The sequence below is a fragment of the Micropterus salmoides genome, unplaced genomic scaffold (genome assembly GCF_014851395.1).
Source record: "Micropterus salmoides isolate LMB-PRFRI ecotype aquatic unplaced genomic scaffold, ASM1485139v1 Ms_hic_scaffold_18, whole genome shotgun sequence".
Lineage (NCBI taxonomy): Eukaryota > Metazoa > Chordata > Actinopteri > Centrarchiformes > Centrarchidae > Micropterus > Micropterus salmoides.
Window position 1 is genome coordinate 16,003,505 of NW_024040928.1, and position 7,695 is coordinate 16,011,199.

At 43.4% G+C, this 7,695-nt stretch overlaps 1 protein-coding gene across 5 annotated transcripts in view; it reads right to left on the bottom strand.

The window, feature by feature from the left end:
- Positions 1-7,626, bottom strand: part of wasf1 (WASP family member 1) — a 62,151-nt gene extending 54,525 nt beyond the window's left edge. For 3 of the 5 annotated variants that reach the window (XM_038726856.1, XM_038726852.1, XM_038726858.1), the window contains exons 1-2: positions 7,554-7,626; positions 7,173-7,412 (exon numbers count right to left, since the gene is read on the bottom strand). The gene's annotated coding sequence lies outside the window, so the exon portion shown is untranslated. Of the gene's footprint in view, positions 1-7,172; positions 7,466-7,553 lie in introns of those variants that run through there. The other 2 variants (XM_038726855.1, XM_038726854.1) reach the window with 2 other exon arrangements.
- Between the last annotated feature and the right edge of the window lie 69 nt (positions 7,627-7,695).

A 7,695-nucleotide genomic window follows, 5' to 3' on the forward strand; every position in this document is an offset into this window, starting at 1 on the left:
AATAACTAGGAAGACATTACATATTGCAGCTACAAGTACATACTCAAATTACAAGTCAGCATTACACTCTCTCTGCCACAGCACTGAGCTCTGTGTGGTAGTCCTTTTTGCATTTTAGTGTCCTGCAGCCGAAGCTAACTATGTTGGGCAAGTCAATAGCCAGCAGTGTTGCGGTTCATAAAAACAGTGCCGTGGCTATTCGCTACGTCAAGAGGATGATGGTTCCCAGCTATAGATGGTACACAGTTATAGCTCGCTGACTAGCTACACAGTCAACAGCGCTAATGCTTAATAAAAGAGGCAGAGGGACATGCGTGTGATCTCATGCATACACACGAGTAGACACACACTGATGTACCACTGCTCCAGATCGAGGGTGAGGAGACGATGCCTAAAGACACCGCCAGAGCTGAGAGAGACTCTATAGACTGATAGATCTCAGGATCAACATACATTTGTGAAAGTTTAAGATTGTAATTAGACATAAGCATTTTTGGCCGTTCTTACATAATAGTGGCCACGACACACTCAAGCTGTGGGCATGTGTCTATAAAGAAATAACAGTTATGTAAGGGACTGCTGTATCTCAGTTTGTGTCATTTCCTATGACTTGACGAGAGAGATAGCCTTTGATTTCATCATATCACTATACCACCACCCCATGTCTTTTTGTTTCCTCTGGCAAACCACTGAATGGAGGAGGATGAACTGAGCCACAACCTCCCTCCACTTCACCAGTAAGAATTTCTTAACCTCTATCTGACCCCTGCTCTGCAGCAAAATAATTTGTCCTGGTGCATCTCCAGGATTGCCGTAAAAGCACTGATAACACTGATAAAGTGATTGCTGTGCTGTAGTAGGTTCTCTTTCTGAGGATTTAAGTGATTCTGGCATTTCCTGCTAACCATCAAAGACCAAAAGAAGGCCACTTCCGATCGCCCCCGTCTGAAATGGGAGAGAAGCGTCAACTCGCGGCCTCTGCTGGGCTTTTATCCAGCACAAGTCAGACAAGCCTTGTGCTCGGGCCTCATGCAAATCCAAAGCAGAGCTGGATCCTTGCTGTGAGCTGTAAATGAACGGCCTAATATTGACTCCTAATTGAAGGCAGCAGTTGCCTGTGTGCACAGGCACCCCTGCTGTGAAACTGTGGACAAACACACCACGACACTAAGAGGCTCCTTCCCTTCTTGCCCTTCTCTTGCTTTGCATTGCTTTGTTCCTCTTTTAAAGATTATTTTTATAACATTTCTATTTTTTTTTTTTTAAACACAGTTTATGACAGACAAAGATGATAGGAGTGATGATGGTGCAACCACAGCTAGATATGAACAAAATAAATTGCGTGGTGCATTATGTGCCTGAAAGAAAAGCCCATTGCATCTCTAATTTTCTACTTCATCCAATCCCTCACTGTCTACCTCTTCCTTGCTACTCCTTCCCAGTGCAAGGAGACGAACTGAGAAGAAAAATGAGTGCTTATGAAAATCCTAATGAAAATGCAGCGTGTCTGTAATTGAATATGGACGTCTGAAGTCCCGACACGAGGGATTCAAGCTGCGGACGGGATAATAAACGTGCCTCGCCTCCCCTTTCTCTAGACTGCATCAATCATCACACATCACCACGACGATCAGGGCATCGGCCAGCTCAACAAGAACCCATCAGTGAACGAGAGGAAAGAGGGGGCTGAACAGAGGCAGACAGAAATCAAGGGAGAGGAATAGAGTGCATGCATGTTCAAAGAGAGGGAGAGAGAAAGATAGACTGTATGTCGCATTGCCCATCATGGAGTTTGCAAACTTTGCATAATCAAATCTAGTCAAATACACACATGCTGAGTGCATCTGCAGAGACCATTCTGAAGTCAATTGGCAGCTAGATTATGCACAGGACATAAAAGCTGTGACCTAAAAGGGCAGATACATTACAGTGTTATTTCTTTGCTAATATAAACACTAAGAATACCCTAACCATGGACAGATTGTACGCACACAAATACACTGTGGCACACACGCCCACTGTCAGTGCTTGGGCCAACAGCTTCTGAAGAGAACCCTGTATCTGATTCACTCCTGGTGCACACCAAGGCTACATTGTGCTGATAAAAGGGATCAGACTACATTTACCATCCAAAACATTCACATGACACCAGGGGAGTGGTCTCAACAGCCCATGGTTTATCCCATTGTGTAGTTCATCAGCTTGCAGCTGAGACAATAAGCTGGGTCAGTCACAGGACACCACGGTGCTTCGTTTCCAAATACCTGGCTATTACTGTCTGACAAGCCGTGAGGGCTTTTTTTTTTTTTTTTTATCCAGTTTATAGGAAACAGCTATTAGCCCATGAGGAGAAAGTCCAGTTTTCCCCCCTAACCTTTCTTTCTGTTTTAGCAGTGTTATCAGCTCTGAACTACATGTGATAAATAGGGTTGGGTATCAAGAACCTGTTGCAAGTTGAAATTTGTACCAAATTTCCAAGAACTGTGGATTCTTTAAGACACATGCATTTCGAATATGCTTAACAGTTCCTAACTTTCTCATTTTTCATTTCTGGCGTACTCCTGATTGACCTGAAGTAAGCCCTTTACTGTCCGTAAAAGTTAAATTGCCAGGACCTGCAATGAGGACCTAACATCACGTCATTTGTTACGCAGTATGTAACAAAGCATGTGAGAAGAGAATACTTCTGTTTACATTGCTGGACCATAGCGGACCGCAGCAAACACTCAAAAGTTTGGCTTAGCTTCATTAACAAAAAAATAAAAAAAGAGAACGATGAGGAAGCAGCTCCAATATGACAAAGCATTTACTTAAACACGGCGTGAATCTGAAGGAATACACCATATCCATTGTGTTGGGGTGTCCCAGCTACAATGACACCATTGACACCACTAACGCTAACAGTAGCAACATCTCAAGCTGAGGTACAAAAATACAGATGAGCTGACATTCTGTTTTATATTGAAGGTCAACTAATGATGCCTGCAAATTATTCCAATATATATTTTTCTTAGATACAAGTCCCCAGGGACACCCTTCTAGTACAGAAACTCCTTTCACTTTAGCCATGAAGGGGAAGATGAGCAAGGAGAAAGTGGATGAATGTTACGGAGCGCTGACATGATTTGTGGTGAAGGGGTTGGCATCAGAACAGAGACTGGATAAGTAGAATCAGAATCGATAAAATTGAAACAATACCCAACCTTTGTAATGACACCAATGTTCTCACCCCAAACATGTCATTTTAAAGCTGGAAAGCAGGAGCATACCATTTCAAATTGCCAAGCTTCAACTGGCCCATGTGAAACACTACTGCCGTGAACATTATAAAAGCAACACAAATCCTTTCTAAAACACACCAGAGCCTAAAGTGTTCTGGTGATGAGTGACAGAACTCGTGTATGTACACAGCAGCTGTGGTCTAACTAGTTTGCAGCAGAGGTGCTGCATCACAGTAAGGACCTGCTGTTTAGGTATATTGGCAAACTGAAAAAACACCAAAGCAAGTGACAGAGAAGTCTGAGAAAAAGACTGAAAATAACTAACGGTGGTACTTTCAACTTGAAACAGAGTGAGAGAGAGGGGGAAGACAGAAATGACAGAAGAGATATGGAGATGAAGCTCAGTTTCTGTAGTTGAGTAGGAGCGGTGCTATACTCAGAGAAGCTTTTGTGTTTTTGCCCTGTTGGCAGTGGCAGACACACAATCAGACAGGTCTATTTCAGAGATATCCTGTCAACTTGCTGAGAGACCCTGGATGACAGTGAAAGAATGAAACAAAGAGGCTGAAAGAGTCAGAATGGCAACTATAAGGGAGTGAAGAAAAAAGATTAGGTGGATAAACAGTGACAGTGGGAAGGCTTTACAGGTAGGCTAGATGAGATAAAGCAACACTTTCCTGTATGATATTGTATGGATAGATGACAAATTATTTTCCCGGAAAATGGAAAATTCCATCAAATGATGGTGATCTGTGGTCAGAGAAAAATAAATGGCCCTTAAAAAAGTGGGGTTTTTTTTCAATTTAATTTGCACCCAATATAATTAACTTTAGTGTCCAGCTTTGTTCCAGAGAAAGCAATAAAAAAAAGTAATAGGTTTTGGCAAATAATATCTGCTGTAACACAAAATCTCTTGTCATAAGGTTAGGCACACTATGACAACTCCTATCCCTGGAGCTGCAGAGAAGATGAGTGATGGTAACGTGCAAGAAAGAGAATGAGGACAGTATATGGAATCGAGAAAGTGGGTTAAAAAAGAAAAAGGGAAAAGAAATGAGGAGAGACATGGTCGCTGAGAGAGCAAAAAAAATTCTCAACCAAGGGTGGACAGATATATGGACAAAGCAGTGGAGGAGGTGGCGGAGGCAGCGGCACTAAGACACAAGGAACGTCAGTCAAGACAGACTAACTGGGCCCCGGTGTCCCTCTGTCAGGCCAGTTCAGACCAGGGACAGAAGCAGTATTATATAGCTGTGGGCCTGGCCAAGAGGAAGAACAATAGCTGCTGTGTGTTGGAGCCTTTGGAGCATCCTAACAGCTGGGAGATAGGAGGTCTGTCTGTGGCTCCAGTAAACGGCACGTAAAGGGGCGTAGCACATTGCGCACACACATAGATTTCTCTCTCTCTGCCTTTCCCAGAACCCCTGGGCCACCTTCTTCCCACCTCCTCCTCGTGCCAGGCAGCCATCACTCATTTTACTGTCATCCCTGTTTCTTTCTCTCTCTATACACAGTTTCATTATGCCGTATGTTATTCTGTGTGTCCTCCTATCGCCCTCCTCCACCTCTGGAAAGAAAAACAAAAGAGAACTACATAAAGAGAGATATTCTTCTAGCACGAGAAAGCAAGGGACTGGCAAAGGATCAGAGCAATGTCAACAAATAAGAGAGGTCCAAAAGCCTCCACAGGAGGCATGCCAAGGCTCTGCGATCACGAGGGCCTCTGAAACACAGAGGAAAACATGAGAACTGCAAACTGTGTAGGGACGTCATCCTTCGCAGCAGAGTTCACAAACGGCATCAGATAAAACCACGGCAATATGTTCTGATCTATTCTGGGAATACACCTGTAGGAGAGGTCATTTATCTGGGAAACTGAGCACTATTACATAAACTGATGTATCAAAGAGTAGTTTATACGGATGGACCCTTCACCTGTGTTTAAGGTTTATCTGCAAGTATAAAAACAAAAGACCAGGACGTAATCCACTAGGGAAACTTGCCTCAAACGAAACAATAGCGGTGATGTGGTGACCACAGCAGGCATACTTCAGCACACAGCCGATCCCGAGGTGAGCGAGGGTGAATTTAATCACCGGTTCTGTAAATGTCATTTTAGGGAGGGACTCTTGAAGGCAACTTTATATTCAGCCTATATGGCAGCTGTGTTGTGTATGCATATGTTCCCTCTGAGTTGTCGTGAAACTTAGGCTATAGCTTCCACTCCTGTCATGTGATAGTTTGGATGCCACTGTTGCAGACTGATGCATTTAACAGCTGCAAGGCCCTCAGACTATTTTGTCGAAGGAGTCGGAGCTGCTTTCATTTACAGTCACCTATATATTTTCTATATAAATGATCTAGGCTTGTCTGGAAAGTCTGCACATTTAGCACAGATTCTATGTATCAAAAATGTATTTGTTAAAATTAAAAATCAAATGTGACTTCTAATCAAATGTGACTTCTCTGCAATTCATTAGGTCATGGTCCAGACAGTGTGGGTTTACTGAGCAAACTATAGTTTTAAGAATCAGCCCTTTCCGTTTGTTGATGTTGGCATGGTGTCTAGACTTGAAGAATTTCTTTGTGTGAGACAATAAAGACCTGACTCGAAGGAAAGTAATTTTTACCTCATTAGAAAGTCAACAAATAAGTAAAATCTTTCAGCTCGTACGCATCACATGCAGTCGCTACTACATCCACACCACACTTAGCCCTTGTTTGAGTCTCTTGTGTATTATCATTTCATTTGAATGTCATTTCAATACAGCAGAGGCTCACACTGGCCCCATTAATCTACTGTCAAAAGCAGCAAGCACAGCAGCGCACACAGACTTTTATCAATGGTTCTGCAGCTGATCCATTCATCAGCAACCACAGATCTTAACACAAATTTCCACTACCGGCTGCTCTTACTTAACTTCTTATTGTCTTTTGAGGGGCAAACTATGAAATTTGTTCCTTGCTTCACTGTAGAGAAAAGTGTTCCCTGCAGCATCCTAAGACTATATACTGGCTGGGTTTAAATGGACAGGCTGCAGAAAATATGGTGGGCTTAATGTAAGCCCCATACCTTACAGCACCATCATGCAATGCATAGAATATCTTCGAGCTGTCACCATATAAAAGCGGATCACAGCAGTCACAAGACGCTGTTCCTTATGCCCACTTCTTACTGCACAAGTACAAAGAAGGTTTCGAATTTCACAAAGCATGATTTTCCCTGGGTTGAAGGCTACCATCCCCCATGACTGCAAACCAAGCTGGCTGGAATAGACCCCAGCCCCTATCCTCTCGGAGTCAAGTCAAAGCATTCTGAGTGGGAAAATTAAATCACGTCGTGCAGATACCAGCGGTTCGCCTAATCACACTGTACACAAACCTGGAACTCCACAACCCAGCTGCACATTAAAAAAACCTTGAAGGATGAGTGAGATACGTGGCATGATGCTATAACGTTAGGTAATGTGCGGAGCAGTGCAAATATTTGCTCTCCGGTTTCTCACCAACATGATATTCCTGTAAGACTGAATGTGCCAAGACGCTGCTGCGCGGGAGCTCCTGCAGATGTGGAGCCTCGCAATTTATCACATTTCAAGCCGTCCCGTTACGCATTTGTGGTTTATCTACTCACTAATAAACATACGATTGGTACTTTTAATGATTTAGACCACTTTTGAGTCCTAACGTTGTCAGCGCTGCCACATTTGTCACCTGTGTACTTGGGTTAATGTGGTTAGTCAGTAATGGGCAGGCAGTGTTGAATTACCAGCACCGTTACTAGACAGGCAGCTACAGTTTAAGTCTAATATGTTACAACATGGTGACTCGGTTTTAAATTCAGTTGTTGCTGTGCTGACACGCAATAACGTTAACGTGACGCTACTAAAGTCACATTTCAAGTAAAAAATAAAATAAAATGTGACTTCAGTACAGTGTTCAGAATATTACCTGATACGTTTGTCAAAATTCCTCTTATTTTCTTTCCATCCTTACTGAGCAGCAGAGCGTGCCACTGTGTCCAAGAATTTAAATCCCCGGGTCGGATCCATGATTGTCCTGTCTCTGATATCAAATGTACTCCTGTTGGAAGAGGCGGCGGCGGAGACGAATCCAGGCACCTTTTTTCCAAAGGGAATCTCGGGGTGTATGCTGGTGAAATTGGCATTAAACTTGGTCCGGTGAAGCTCACTGCAGGTTTCGTAACACAAAGAGAATATCCCTCACTTTTACCCATATGCGACAAAGATGTTCTTTCCAAAGCAGCGGCTGCGAAATTACGTTTATTCGCAAGACAACATCCCCATTATAGTCTATGATAATGGTACTTACCACTCTATTGTTGGGGCGCGAGAAAGCGTTCCATGCCACTGATGTGCTGGTGGGAGTCTCGCGGATAACGTGCGCGCTCGCAGTATTGGCCGGTTGTCCCGAATCGTCACGTTGCGCTGTCCAATCGATTTCAGGGAAGGAC